Consider the following 15,811-nt stretch of genomic DNA (forward strand, 5'->3'; position numbering starts at 1 on the left):
TTAGGAATGGCTGTCTATTCAGCAACATGTAGCTTAGATCAGAATGATGACTCTTTCTCATGGCCTGTATTTCTATGTTTTTTTTTTCCCATCAAGATATTTTTGCTCTTACTCCTCCCACTTTAAAATAATAAGTACATGGTGTGTGGTACACATGTAGGCTTTTGTGTATTATCACCTATGTCTCTAATCCTGAAAAGCCTTTAGCCTCCCTTTACCAAGATAATGAGATAATACATTTTCAAACACACACACACATGGGTTAAGAAACAGAGAAAGAAAATGCACTGTATAAAACAATACCATTTTAGAACCTGCATTAGTTACTTTCTGTTGTTAAGATAAAATCCATGAAAATACCATAGGGTTAGATGTGAAAACACACAATAAACACCCAATTGATGAGTAACACTGCACACACTGAGCATGTTATACGTCTGTATTTAGGTAACATGTATTAATTTCACTCAGAATGAATAAAATGTTGGTATAGAGTTTAGATTGCATGTATATACGTATACATTTAAAAGATTAGATTTTTATATCTAAATGTTTTCCTTTGTTTGGCCTGGTCCACAGCTGCTCAGACCCAAGTAAAAACACAGAGGCTTATATTAATTAAAACTGTTCAGCCATTAGCTCAGGCTTACTACTGACTAGCTCTTACACTTAAACTAACCCATTTCTGTTAATCTATATGTCCCCTCATTTTCCATGGCTTTACCTGTGTGGCATTACATGCTGCTTCCTGGTGGTGGGCTGGCGTCTCCTGACTCAGCCTTCCTCTTCCCAGAATTCTCCTTGTCTGCTTATCCTGTATATACTTCCTGTCTGGCTACTGGCCAATCAGCATTTTATTTATCAACCAATCAGAGCAACACATATTCACAGCATATAGAATATCCTACAGCACCTCCCCTTTTTCTGTCTAATCAAAAGGGAATACTTTAACTTCAACATAGTAAAATTCTATATAATAGAACAGTTATCAAGCAAGAATTAGAGTTATAATATCTGGTCTATTTGTATTTGGCAAAATTAAAAAAATAGTCTATCCTATATTTATGAGTCTAAAGTTTCATATCTAATTTATATTTTATCATAACCAAGGAGAATTATAACTATCTATCTTTCAACTACAACAAAGACCTTAGAAGGATATACTATTACCTAAGTAAACAGAAAATGCATTGTAAACAACTTCCAAAAATCTAGAATGACAGAGACAGCTGGCTGCCTGGAAAGTCACCCAAAGTTCCTCTGTAATGTTAAAGCATCCTTTCTTCAGCCTACAGGCCTAGAGTCTCTCAGTTACTTCTCTCTGTGTCTTGTAGAATGTCTGGCAGTTTCTTCTGTGAAGAAGGGACCTGAAGGACCATCTCATCTTGCAAAGTTTAATGGTTACCTTCCTATGGGTCCTGCATGTCAAATCGATACATCATTTTGTCAAGCAGTCCAGACAAGAACAGTTTCTTGCCCAAATGGCTATTTTTGTCAAGAAGAAGATAAACTCCATATGGAGTATCTTCGATGCCCATTGTCTTCTCTGAAATAAATTGGTCCTGCCAGGAGCAGACGTGTCTCACTGTCCAGAAAATCTAAGTTTTTGAAAAATTTTAAATGCCATATTCTACAGGTCTTTGAAGTATCTGAATATTATCTATCTGAGATATATCTATATATACCTAGAAAACTAAACTAACATGACTATGAGTTTGATTATTATACATGATTAATCTGTATTTCTTAATGATACATGTCAATTTTAAATAAGTTACACAAACAAAATACTTTAAATAAAAGTAGAAATATACATACAGTATAACAAAATTAACTTCAAATTTGTATCTATAAACTAAAATCTATACCAATATAAAACATTTTTAAACAAGTTGCTCTTTAAAAGTAGATTCAATAATCTACCATTTCATCCTGATATATATATATATATATATATATATATATATATATATATATATCATATTGTTGTATATCATATCCCCCTTTCTTCTTTTAGAAAGAGATTGACTATGACAAATAACTATTTGTAACCAACAATCTAAACAAGTACAAACATCCATAATTCACTTTGAAGGAATGTGGAAATAATGTTCTAGGCTATTTCCTGCTGATAGAGGGCACTGGTAGTCTTATGGGAATCCTGAGAACATTCGAGATAATGGTCAAGTCCTGGAAAGACTGGCTATAACCTTTGTTGATAGGTACCATCTCTTAAGGTTCAGGAGGTCTGGCTCTATCAAATCTGATTCATCTTAACCTGGAACAAATCCATAGCCTCTACCTTCCTGCAGAAAGAAAAGCAGAGCCTCCTTTCCAAAGCAACATATCCTTAGATCCAAATTTTGAAGTCAAGATACCTTTAAAATATACATATTGTTTTAACTGAGCAGCCTTTACAACCAAATATCTTTCTGCAGTTAAAAATATCAAAGACAACACAATCCAGATTCTCTATGTAATATCCATCTTTACATGGCTTATTTTTTATATTACCTTTACTGTCTTTTAAAGACTTTATTTTTTTAAAACTATTTCTTTATATAACTGTCTATATTCATTTTCTTCTCTCTTCAAAGCCTGCATAAATTTTTATACACATTGTAGTCTTGTTCCATTTGAATCTGTCTTATTATGAATCTATATTCCTTGTCTGACCAGGAGAGATTTTAAACTGCTAAACTGCAGACCTAAGACCAGCAGCCTTGGCTGCTGACTCCACCCACCTCAGGTTTTCAACATGGTGGTGGTACATTTAACACCATCTCTGTGAGCCAAGTGTACCACCAGCTCTCGGAAAGCAGTGGGTCTATGCCTCCGTTAATGCAGCATATAGGCCAGAATCCTTTTTTTTTTTTTTTTTTTTTTTTTTTTTTTTTTTTTTTTTTTTTTTTACTAGCAAAAGCTAAATCTGCCACACAGTTCTCTGTGTGGCTTGCAGATGTCACTGTGTACCATGGCAGGAATCTGTAGCCATGCTGCAGGTCAAGCTCACATACCACATACCCACCATTGAGTAGCTCAAGCCCTCAGGCTGTGGCAGGCCTGACAGAGACAACTAGGAAGCTGTTTTTATCTCCATTTCAGAATTTTTTTTAAAAGTTTTCTCAGGTTTTAGTTGAAAACTCTTGACCCACGTTTTGATGCCATTTGTAGCTAAATATTTTCCTGTGTCCTGCCTGGTCCACAGCTGCTCAGACCCAAGTAAACACACAGAGGCTTGTATTAATTAAAACTGCCCAGTCATTAGCTCAGGCTTACTACTGACTAGCTCTTACACTTAAACTAACCCATTTCTGTTAATCTATATGTCCCCATATTTTCCATGGTTTTACCTATGTACCATTACATGCTGCTCCCTGGATGGTGGGCTGGCATCTCCTGACTTAGCCTTCCTCTTCCCAGGATTCTCCTTGTCTGCTTATCCTGTCTATACTTCCTGCCTGCTACTGGCCAATCAGCATTTTATTTATCAACCAATCAGAGCAACACATATTCACAGCATACAAAATATCCCACAGCAGATTTTATTATTTTTTATTTTTTCATCTTTGAACATTCATACATGGATATAAGGAATTTGGGCTATTTAGTGCAGTTTAAATGTTGTTATAAAAATACATATATACATTTATATATGTGTGTTTGTGTGTGTGTGTGTGTGTGTGTAAAGTAATGAAAAAAAGAAGCCATGAATTTGAAAGAGAGCAAAGAGGGGGGTACATCAGAAAGTTTGCAGGAAGGAACTAGAAAGGGGATTGTTGTAATTTATAAAAATTTCAGAAAAAAAGAAATATTTAAAGTCAAAGAAAGTTTACTTTAGCTTATTATTCCAGATGGAGAGACTCCATCCATCATGGTGGGGAAAGTGTGGTAACAAGCTGGCATGGTGGCTAGAGTAGAAAATTGAATGATCTCATTTTCATCCATACACAGGAAGCAGAGGGAAAGAACAGGAATTGGGCTTCAGCTGTACACCTTCAAAACCCTGACATACTTCCTCCAGTAAGACTGTACTTTCTGAAGATTCTATGACTTTCCCAAACAACATCACTGTGCATTAGTTGCTTAAATACATGTGCTAACCCAGCCCCATTAGAAAAAGGAAACTATTTTTTAAACATTATCATAAGAAATGATTACTTGCCAGGCAGTGGTGGCGCACGCCTTTAATCCCAGCACTCGAGAGGCAGAGCCAGGCGGATCTCTGTGAGTTCGAGGCCAGCCTGGGCTACCAAGTGAGTTCCAGGAAAAGCGCAAAGCTACACGGAGAAACCCTGTCTCGAAAAACCAAAAAAAAAAAAAAAAAAAAAAAAAGAAATGATTACTTACAATAAGTTATTATCAGAATTCCAAATCTCTGCATATTGAAGTTTAATGAAGTAAACTTTTAAAATTGCATATCAAAGTGAGATGGGGCTTCTTGGAAAGAAAAGTTTCAGCAAGAGAATGAGCAGCATGAGATAGAAAGAGTCATGGGGGATGAAAATGACTAAAATTCCTTAAATCCACATATGAATTATTCAAAGATTTTAAAAAAAGGAATAAAAATTTTGAAATCTTGTTACTTTAGTAAAACTTATTATTTAATCAAGATAGAAATAGAAAATTACTGGTTTAGTGTGGTGGTATTGGTTTCCCCAAAATATTGTGCACCCTAATAAACTTATCTGGGATCAGAGAACAGAACAGCCACTAGATACAGAGGCTAGAAAATGGTGGCACTCACGCCTTTAATCCTAGCATTCCAGAAGCAGAAATCCCTCTGGATCTCTGTGAGTTCAAGGCCACATTGGAAACAGCCAGGCATGATGCCTTACGCCTTTAATCCCAGAAAGTGATGGCAGAAAGCAAAAAGGTATATAATGTAGATGTAACCAACTGTCTTATTAAATAGGAAACACAGAACCAATGCAAAGAAGAAAGCCAAGAGATCAGAGCTAAGAGCTTTACCCACCTGCTGCAGCTAGCCTCTTCAGCCAAGAGACCTCTCCGAAAGAGACCTACTTCCTGTCTGTTTGTCTTTATATAGACTTTCTGTTCTGCCTTTTCATTGGTTGTAAACCCAACCACATGACTGCCTCGTCAATGCCTGTCTATACAGACCTCCAGGTCTTCTATGGTTGGTATTGAGATTAAAGGCATGTGTCTCCAATGCTGGCTGTATCCTTGAACACACAGAGATCTACCTAGCTCTGTTTACCAAGTGCTAGGATTAAAGGCGTGCACCACCAATGGCCAGATTTCGCTATGGCTCTAATAGCTCTGACCCCTGGGCAACTTTATTTATTAACATACAATTAAAATCACATTTCAGTACAAATAAAATATCACCATAATATAAGGCTTGAGGACCAGGAGCTAGGTTGGTTAAGCTTTTAGGCTTTTGAGCAGCACAGTTCAGCTGAGAGGCATCCAGTCTGAGGAAACAGGATCAACTGAGGAACTGGTGAGGTGAGGTAGCTGTGGCTTGTTCTGCTTCTATGATCTTCCAGCATTCACCCCAATACCTGGCACTGGGTTTGATCTTATTAATAAGACCATTTAAGATTTGTGCTACAGTTTACTTTCCATGTGTTAAAGTAGCACAAAAAATAATGAGAAAATATTTAGAAACTACAGTGCTAGTGACTGCTGTTGAAATAGAAGACATTTGAGCTCATAGTAGGAATATGTAGGCAAAGTACTAACACAAGGAAGAGTCTTAAGTAAGAGAGGTAGTGTTGAAAGGTCAAATTTCACATTTTGCATTTTAGAAATGAACATGGATGGGGAATTTGATATCAACTGCTTACTCAATAATTTATAAGTACCCACTTCAAGAAATTGAGGCAAAAACAGCTGATGAGAGGAGTGTTGTCAATTCATTCAGGGTAAGTATTTAATAGTAAACAAACCAAGATGGCTTTTGGTAATGATATTACAGCACACACTTTTAATTCCAGCACTCGGGAGGCAGACCCAGGTGAATCTCTGTGAGTTGGAGGCCAGCCTGGTCTACAGAGTAAGATCCAGTATAGGCACCAAAACTACACAGAGAAACCCTGTGTCAAAAAACAAAACAAAACAAATAACAATAACAACAACAACAACAACAACAAAAAACCAGGTGGTGGTGGCACAGGCCTTTATTCCCAGCACTTAGGAGGCAGAGCCAGGTGGATCTCTACAAGTTAGAGGTCAGCCTGGGCTACAGAGTGAGTTCCAGCCAAGGTGCAAATCTGCACAGAGAAACACTGTCTTGAAAAACAACAAACAAGCAAAACAACAACAACAAAAGAAACACCCCTTAGAGACAGAAAGTGAAGTGGATTCTACATTAGAAAATAGAAAGAGATGTCTCTGAGAAGATAAATGAACACAAAGAAATGAATCTATACAGGAATCCAAGGAAAGAACATTCCAGAGCAAATGTTGCTAATAGAAACTCTAAGGCATTTCATACTCACTGTGATTGAATGAAGTGAAACTTAGTGTTAGAGTGAGATGACACTGTAGGAAGAGGTAACACATGAGATCAGGAAGGTAACCAGGGCAAGGACAATTTAGGTGTGGGGATGATTTAGTCTTTGATATATATGGAAATGCTGTCAGAATGTAGAATGTAACTGATAGGAAAGCTCTCAAGTCTGTCCAGTATTGGAAAGTACTCTTGTGATAGTCCCACAGATGGACTCAGATACATCTCTTTGCAGCTAGCAAAAAGGCTTATGAGCTAATAGTGCTGTGATAAAGGCACACTCTGAAGAAAGGGTTGAACTGTAGATATGTTTTGAAGGAAATATCCATAGAATTCATTCATATACTAAATAAAGAACATGAAATATAGATATCTTCAATACCTTCAGTTTCTGAGGATGATGGAATTATGTATTGACTAGGAGAAAATCAACAAGAGAAAATATGAGTGGACATGATGAGGATTTAAATTTTCTTAGTGGTTTATGATGATTCCAACATTTTTGTATAAGAAAGACAAATTTACTTGGTATTTGAATACAGATGGCATTTAAAGATGATTCTGGATGAAATAATAAAGAAGATAGATAAGTATGAAAGTTGAAAAAAGAAAGTTCCAAGTCACATCTCCTTTAGATGTTAGTAAAGAAGACTGAGCAAAAGACATTCACCAAATCAAGGCAAGATGACAGCTACTGCAAAGATATGGATGTGCTCCATGAAGGAGAAAATAATCAATACATCAAATGTTGCAAACAAATGGAATGAAAACTAAATCAGAAAAGCATCAGTTTTAGTAACAAGGAATATGGTTGTCAAGATAGCTTAATAGTAAATTTAACATTGAGGGAACTAGGTGGATAGATTCTGGTCAGTTGAGAGATGACAGAAGAAGGATAATTGAAGACAGCAATAGACACCTTCTCTCAGTAAATTCTATATTACTCAGAGGCAAGGAAACTAGTAATTTTTCTCAGTGAAAATTTAAACTCACATTAGATTTCCTGTGTCTGCAAGCCAATGGGCCTTGTGGGACCCAAGGATAGTGATGTATAAGAGTTGGTCATTGGGTCCTGTGCTCATTGCATGAGTTGGCTGTTTGAAACCTGGGGCCTATGCAGGGTCGCTTGGCTCGGCCTGGGAGGAGGGGACTGAACCTGCCTGGACTGAGTCTACCAGATTGACCTCAGTCCACAAGGGAGGCTTTGCCCTGGAGGAGGTGGGAATAGGGGGTGGGTTGGGAGGAAGGTGAGGGGGGTGGGAGGGGGGAGAACAAGGGAATCCATGGCTGATATGTAGAACTGAACTGTATTGCAAAATAAAAAAAAAAGAGTTGGTCATAACAAATGGAGTGAAGTGGATACAAACAGTGCTAATATATATGAACTTACAGTATCTGTGTACAAATATGAGCTTCAGAAAGTGATGTGCAATTTTGACCACTACTGAAGAAGAGAGGGTTAGGGTGGAAGGTACAAAAGTAAAAGGGGCCTCTACAGTGGTGTCTGGGAAATATACTGTTTGCTGCCACCTCTGCAATGACAGGAGAAGGAAGGATATCAGCCAAGAGTTAATAGACTATTTAATTGTAGAGGAGAACAAATTACTTTTTTGATTTATTAATTTTGCTTCATGGGTATGAGTGGTTTTTGTTGTTGTTGTTGTTTTGCCTGAATGTATGTTTGTGCACCAGATGTATGCCTGATGCTTGCAGAGTTCAAAGAGGATACTGGATCCCCTGTAACTAGAACTGCTGTTACAGATGATTGTGAGGCAACATGTGGGTACTGAGGGACAAATTCTGGTCCTTTACAAGAGCTGCTGGTGTTCTTAACCAATGAACAATATCTCCAGCACACAAAAATATTTTATTTCTTTGTTTTTATCAGCAAAGACAGATACAATAATAGAACATGATTGGGAGCCAGAGTGACTAAAGACTTTTTCAGAAGCCCTGATGAAATCACAGATTTTAAGTCCTGTATCTTTGTCCAAGAGCAGACTCGGCAAGACCCAATCTTAACCTAAGCCAGTGCCTCAAAAAAGTTAAGGTTTTGATTCCTGGAAATCCAGCTTTCTCTCCTGAAGGGCTCTGGTTATCAGTCCTTAGACAGACTGGACTGAGGTATCCTGTGTTCTCTTTGCCAACATTGTCTGACTTAGCTCTCTACAGACCTTGGTCATTTCCCCCCTGTGAATAGTATATATGATGCTGTATTTCTTAATAAACTTTCTTGACACAAGTCATCAGCTTATATAGGACCTCCTGTTTCTAATTTTTGCTTTTGTCTTCTTTACTTCTGATGCATGTTCTTTCCACTAGACACACTGCATTTCCAGACTCTTCTTCCTGTCTGTTCTGGTTGGAACATACCTCCGGTATTTCTATCTCTTACAAAAAAAACAAACAAACAAACAAACAAAAAACAGGAAGTTAACGGAAACAGTGAGAATAAAGACATTCTGTTCATTAACTTTTTTTTAGTTTCTTTTTTAATTGAATAATTTAATAATTTAATTTTTTAATTCCTCTAATATAATACATCTTGACCATACTTTCCCCTCCTTCCACTCCTCCCAGCTTACCTAAACCTCACCTCTTCCCCAGATCTACTCCCTATCTGTTTCTCTTCAGAAAGGATTAAGCCTCCAAGAGATAGCTACCAAATATGACAAAACAAGATATAATAAGACAAGGCAAAAGTCCAGTATGAAGAAAAGAGTCCCAAGACCAGGCAAAAGGGTCAGAGTCACACCCATTCCCACTATTAGGAGTCCCACAAAAACACCAAGCAAACAGCCGTAACATATACACAGAGGTCCTGGTGTAGACCTGCACAAGCCACATGCTTGCCTTTCAGTCTCTGGGAGCCCCTATGAGCTCTGCCATATTCTCCTGGTGACCTCCATCCTCTCTGACTCCTACAGTCTTTCCTCCCTCTTCTCTGCAAGTTCCCTAAGCTGCAAAGGGAGGGCCTTGATGGAGACTTCCAGACTCTCATTTTGCATAATGTCTGGCTGTTGGTCTCTGTACCTGTCCCTTCTCCTGCTGAAGGAAGTCTCTTTGACGATGACTGGACAGGCACTGATCCGAGTATAGCAGAATATCATTAGGAATCATTTCATTGATTTTATTTTTTTACGTATTTTTTTTTGACCAGCTGTAATGTGGTTGTACCTTAGGTCTCTAGGCTATCCAGCCTCTGGATCTTATTCATCTAGGCAGTGTTTGGCCTGGGCTTCCTCTTGTGTCAGGGACTTCAAGTTAAACCAGACACTGAGTTGCCACATCTACGAGTTCTCTACCACCATTGTCCCAGCACATCTTCAGGTGGAACAGATTGTAGGTCAAAGGTTTTATGGCTTAGGTTGTATCCAAGTTTCTCATTCCATAGCATGCAGAATACCCTCCCACACCAAAGGCACTAGAACATAGGATTGAAGGCTCCATGCATTCACCAACTTGTTGTCTCCATGTTTAATGAGCTGTGTGAATGTTGTCCTCTGCATTGAGTCCTTACTGTCAGTTTTTGGAAAATGACTCACTGTTCTAGCATGAGCCTGGGTTGTTTGGAGATCTTCATTGGACCCTCTCTGTCAACAACTTGACATATTGGAACCCTGTGCCACCGCTGGAAGTCTTGCACGGCTACAAAAGATGGCCAGTCTAGACTCTATATTCTCTATTACTAAGATTCCTCGCTAGGGTTGACCTCATAGATTCCAGGAGGTTTCCAGAACACTGCCTAAATGCAGCCCAGTTCTAGTTGTTTATTGTCTCCCTTCATCCCATCCCCTCCCACCTCACACTTCTGTCCCCACTCACTCCCAGTTTACTCACAAAATCTATTCTATTTCTCTTTCTGATAGATAAACATGTGCCCCACAGGGCCCTCATCTTTACCTAGTCTCTCAGAGTCTATGAGTTGTAGCATGATTATCATTTATGTAACAGCTAATATCCAGTTATAAATGAATGTATACCTGGGAATGAATTAACTTACTCAGGATGATTTTTTCTAGTTCCATACATTTGCTTGCAAATTTCATGATTTTTTTTAAGATCTGAGTAATAATTCATTGTGTAAATTTATGCAGGCAAACTTCCTTGTTGAGATCTCCAGCTCATAATTAATGACATGAACACTTATTATTAATTATGAAAACTTGGCCTTAGCTTAAACTTGTTCCTAACTAGTCCTTATAACTTAAATTAACCTGTATTTTTAAACACACATTCTTTTATGTGGCTCAGTTACTTTCACTCTGTATTGCCCATCCTGCTTCCTCCATGTCTGGCTGGTGACTCCACCTTTCTTCTTCCTTGAGACCTTTCTGTCCTAGAAGTCCAGCCTAACCTCTTCCTGTCTAGCTATTGACTATTTGGCTCTTTAGTATACCAATCACAGTGACACATTGTCACATAGCTATTTGGCCAATCAGCATTTTATTAGCAAACAAGAGTAATACATATTCATAGTGTACAAAAAGATTGTTCCACAACATTTCCCTTTTTTGTCTAATTTTAAAAAAGATTTTTTGTCTAATTAAAAAAGAAGTAAAATTAAATGTAATAAAAAGTTATTAAATAAGAATTATAATAGCAATATCCAATCCATTTGTATTTGGCAAAATTAGAGAAAATACTCTATTATCTATCTTATCTTTGTGAATTCAATGTTTTTTATGTAATTTATCTTTTATCATATCTAAAGAAAACAACTATAACTATCTAGTCCTCAACTCCATCAAAGACCCCAGAAAGGTGAAATGTTACCTAATGACATGGACCTCAAGCAGCCTGGACAGTCACTCAAAATTCTTCTGTAATTTGGGGGCATCCATCTTTGGCCCATCAGCCTAGAATATCTGGCAGATCTTCCTGATAAGCAGGGAATTCTGAAGGACTGTCCTACCTTGCCTTGGAAAAGTTTGGCAGTCACAATTCTGTGTCCCACTGGTCCAGTTTGAACAGTAAGTATCAGCAGTTGAGGCAAGGGCAGATTCTTTGACCACATGGCTAGCTTTTGCCATAAAGAAAACAATTTTTGTATGAAGCTTCTTTGATGCCCATGATCTTCTTTGAAGTAGATTGGTGCTGTCAAGAGCAGATATGTCTCACTTTCATGGAAAGCCTTAGGTTATTAAACATATTAAATGCCATATGCTGTAGGTCTTGGAAGATTACCTATATATCTTAAATACATTTCTGTATGACCTTGGAACCATATCTAACATGACTATATGTTTGACGAGTATAGGTGACTATTAATCTGTATTTTTTAATTATGCATTTTATTTTTAATGAGTTGTATAAGCACAATATCCCAACCAAGAGTAGAAAAATAAATACAGCATAAATTTGTATCAATAAACTAAAATCCATGCCAATATAAAATATCCTGAGATTAATAGTTTTTTTGGATTACAGTAGATTCAATAATCTTTACTTTTATCCTATTTCTATATCCCACCTTTTTAAATCTAATCTCCTTTTGTCAGCTTTTTTCATGACCATTACCAATAACAACTTGTAACCCAACCCCCTAAAGAATGACAAATATACATAATCCAATGACCAAAACCGCCACTCCACCTCTTGGAAATGTGGACACAGTATTCTTAAAATTACTTCCTGCTGTCTGGGGATGATGGCATCTTTAGGGGTCCCTGAAAAAAATTGGGATAACTGTCAAGTCCTGTAAGAGCTAGCTGTATCACTTGTCCAATCTCTGTGTAATTGGATAGTACATGGCTTTTGTAGTCTGTGAGTCTAGATCATCTCAAGTAGCCACCTTGAAATTGTCCTGAACAGTGTGTAGACCGAAACTAACCTTTAGATGGTGTTTGCCAGCTTAGTAGCATTACCATAGTCCAGGTAGAATCATTACTGTGGGGCCCCATCCTCCTGGGTGCCATATGTAATCGGACATTTCTCTCCTGCCTGTTTGTTCCCAAATACTTGGTAGTCGCTTCCCAAATAATTGACTTGGTGGCTTAATATTAGTTATAAATGCTTGGTCGATAGTTCAAATTTGTTACTAGCTAACTCTTACACTTAAATTAACTTATAATTCTTATCTATGTTTAGCTACATGGTTTGGTATCTTACCTTTTCTCAGTACGGCATTCTCATCTTATTTCTCTGGTTTGCCATAGACTTTCTGACTCTGTTCTTCCTCTTCCCAGAATTCTCCTTGTCTGGCTCTCATGCTCAATCTCTCCCTGCTCAGTTATTGGCCAATCAGCTTTTTATTAGCAAATGAGAGTAATACATATTCTTAGTGTAAAAAAGATCGTTCCACAGCACGTAAAAGAATGTTTTGCACCAAATTTACAACTTTTCCTTCATCTATTCTTTGGTTGAGGGACATTTGGGTTGTTTCTAGTTTCTTGTTGTTATGAATAAAGCTTTAATGAACATAGTTGAGCAAACATGCAGCCACTATGGAAATCAATATGGCAGTTCCTCAAAAACTGGGAATCAATGTACTCCATGAAATAGCTATACCACTTTTGGGGGGACATATACTCAAATGGGGCTCTATCCTTCTACAAGAATACTTCATCCACTTTTTAACATGGCAATATTTATGGAAAGATACTTTGTAAATATTTTGTTAGGGATTTATTTCAATATATCCCTCCTATTAGCAAGGTCATGGGGACTCAACTGGTTGTGGTCTTCCTGACAGCAGAGTTGTGAAAATCCAGAGCATCACATGGCTAAAATCAGAGGCTGAGAAAGCATTGTGTGTGTGTGTGTGTGTGTGTGTGTGTGTGTATACAAACGTGTGATTTCCAACTGAGATCCGAAGAGGGTCAGATCCTCTACAGCTATAAACAGAGTGGCATGGATGCTTGAAACTGTACTCAGGTCCTCTACAAGAGGAATGAACCCTCTCAATCACTGAGCAATCTTAAGGAAGCAGCAGTGAACTATCCACTTACCAAAGGTCCCACCTCTAATCACCCAAATCAGATTGTTTCTACTTCATTAAATATTCACAAATAAGGATTGAGTTTCAACTTATGAAAGAGTTGTGGACCATTAAAACCATGATCAGACTCTTGCAGGAACTGGTTCAGAAAGGAATGGCAGAAAAGGTCAGAAGTCTGCCTCATTTCCCTGGGAAAGAGTACATTTTCTGAGCAATTAAGGGTTGTCCTGGTAGGAAAGGCTGCAGCAGGAGCTGCCTTCCATGTGAAATTCATTTTTTTTTTACTTTCCTTAACTAAATTGCACTTCTTATATGTGCTAAACACACTTGGGAAAAACAAATTTACATTATTCTTAGACATTTTCAATTTTGTCTAAGAAAGACATGGCCTGAAAATGTTAATTATTTTATTTTGTAAATGATAGTGATAGTAAAATACAAAGCCCCAAACTGACCAATTTAGTATGCTAATAAAAATTCTTTCTGTACTTATAACGAAGAGCTAATGCTAGGCTTAAACATTTGTTTTCTGTGTTCCCTCATTAACACACACACACACACACACACACACACACACACACACACACACAAACTACATTATTAAATGATTGATTGAAACCTTCTCCTGGAGGCCTATCACCTCACATCTTATTCTGCATACAAGTTTAGGACTTGGAGACAGCAGCTTCTTAATTAACTGCCATGAGAATGTTTAGGTGTGAAATTAGTCACCAGAGGGAGCCCATATTATTCCTAAAAAGTAATCTCAGAAGACTAGAGCAAAATGAAGATCTATATGGAGACTGTTTCATAGCTTAAGGACAACTCAATCTACTTTTCTGTTCTTAAGTTGCATCTTCTTCTCAGTTTCAAACATGGGAATGAACTAGCTTTGGTGGATGCAAAGGTTTTCCTCAGCAAAGGCATGGAAGAAACAAAAGAAAATGTTTCTTCTTCCTACTACTCCTCTTCTTCTTCTGCTGTAGTTATTTATCCATTGACCTTGTAATTTACTAGTAAGGCAATTCATTTTGTGCCTGCTGATTCAAGGTGTACATAAATAAAACATTTCACTTACTTCCTAGGTATGTTTACTCTGGTAGCTTCTGAAAAATATCAAGTATCAATAATTTGTCCAATTCCAGTCAAAATGATATCAATCTTACCAGTGTATTTAACAAATAAATTATCTACACATGTGAGTCTTTTAGTCTAATAGGAAAGGGAGTAGAATTTGAAAAACAAAACAAAACAAAACTTATTTCAAGGACTTTCCTAACTTGAAGTTCTATAATTTTAGAATACTATGAAATTGACAAATGGAATCTATAAATAGTTATTAATTATCTTTTTCAAATTGGCTAAATAGTAGCACCTATTTTTTTTTCTTTTAGAAATTCCCAGGTCTAATTTCAAGTGTGCGTTTTTGATTCTTGTTGTTAGATTGAATCAAGAACAAAAGTATAAGAATTGAACTGTGATATCCTCTATGATTGCCAACGGTTGTGCTTATTTGGATGTTAATGTAAAAAATAAAAAGGATGAAGAACGGTCTCTCTCCTTTAATGAGGGGAGAGGGCAAACTCTTTCTTACCACCTAGATGAGTGGAAATTCTGACATAACAAATTTTGCAGAAATCAATAACAATGACTTGAATTCAAAGGTCTTCCACTTTGATTATATAGAAACTTTTTTTTCAGAAAAGCAGAAAGATTGAAAGGGAGAAACTTTTCTAACACACCCAGGGCAAAAATTGAATCCTGGCCAGGCGGTGGTGGCTCACACCTTTAATCCCAGCACTTGGCAGGCAGAGAAAGGCAGATTTCTGTGAGTTTGAGTCCAGCCTGATCTAGAGACCAAGTTCCAGGACAGGCTCCAAAGCCACACAGAGAAACCCCATCTTTAAACCAAACCAAAACAAACAAACAAAAAAGAGTGTACCCTTCTGCTGTGTCAACCTTCAATGCTTAAATCATAAATCACAAGTATTCATTTATATAAGTCTATGGCTAGCTACTCATTTATTGGACTTACAGATCTTTGTCTTAAAGGACTTGTAGATCTTTTTTCTATTTTCTATCTGTGGTTTGAGTATGACAGGAGCAGAGGTGATCCATCTGGTCAACATGACTGGAAAGAAAGTCTTAAGATGCTAAGATAAGCCTCAATGTATATACAGGTAGATCCTGTTGCGTAGACACACAGCTTAGTTACTACTAGTTTCACAAAAGTATTCCTCCATACCCATCGTTTAAATTTAAGTTCTTAGTTGTGTTTTGAGACAGGGTCTTACTCTATATTCCAGGCAGCCTTGAAATTCAAGTCACCATGTATCCCAGGACAAGTATCATGCTCAAAAAAACATCACCAGTCCCTTCAAAGTATGTTTGTT

The sequence above is a fragment of the Peromyscus eremicus genome, chromosome 3 (assembly GCF_949786415.1).
Source record: "Peromyscus eremicus chromosome 3, PerEre_H2_v1, whole genome shotgun sequence".
Taxonomy (NCBI): Eukaryota; Metazoa; Chordata; class Mammalia; order Rodentia; family Cricetidae; genus Peromyscus; species Peromyscus eremicus.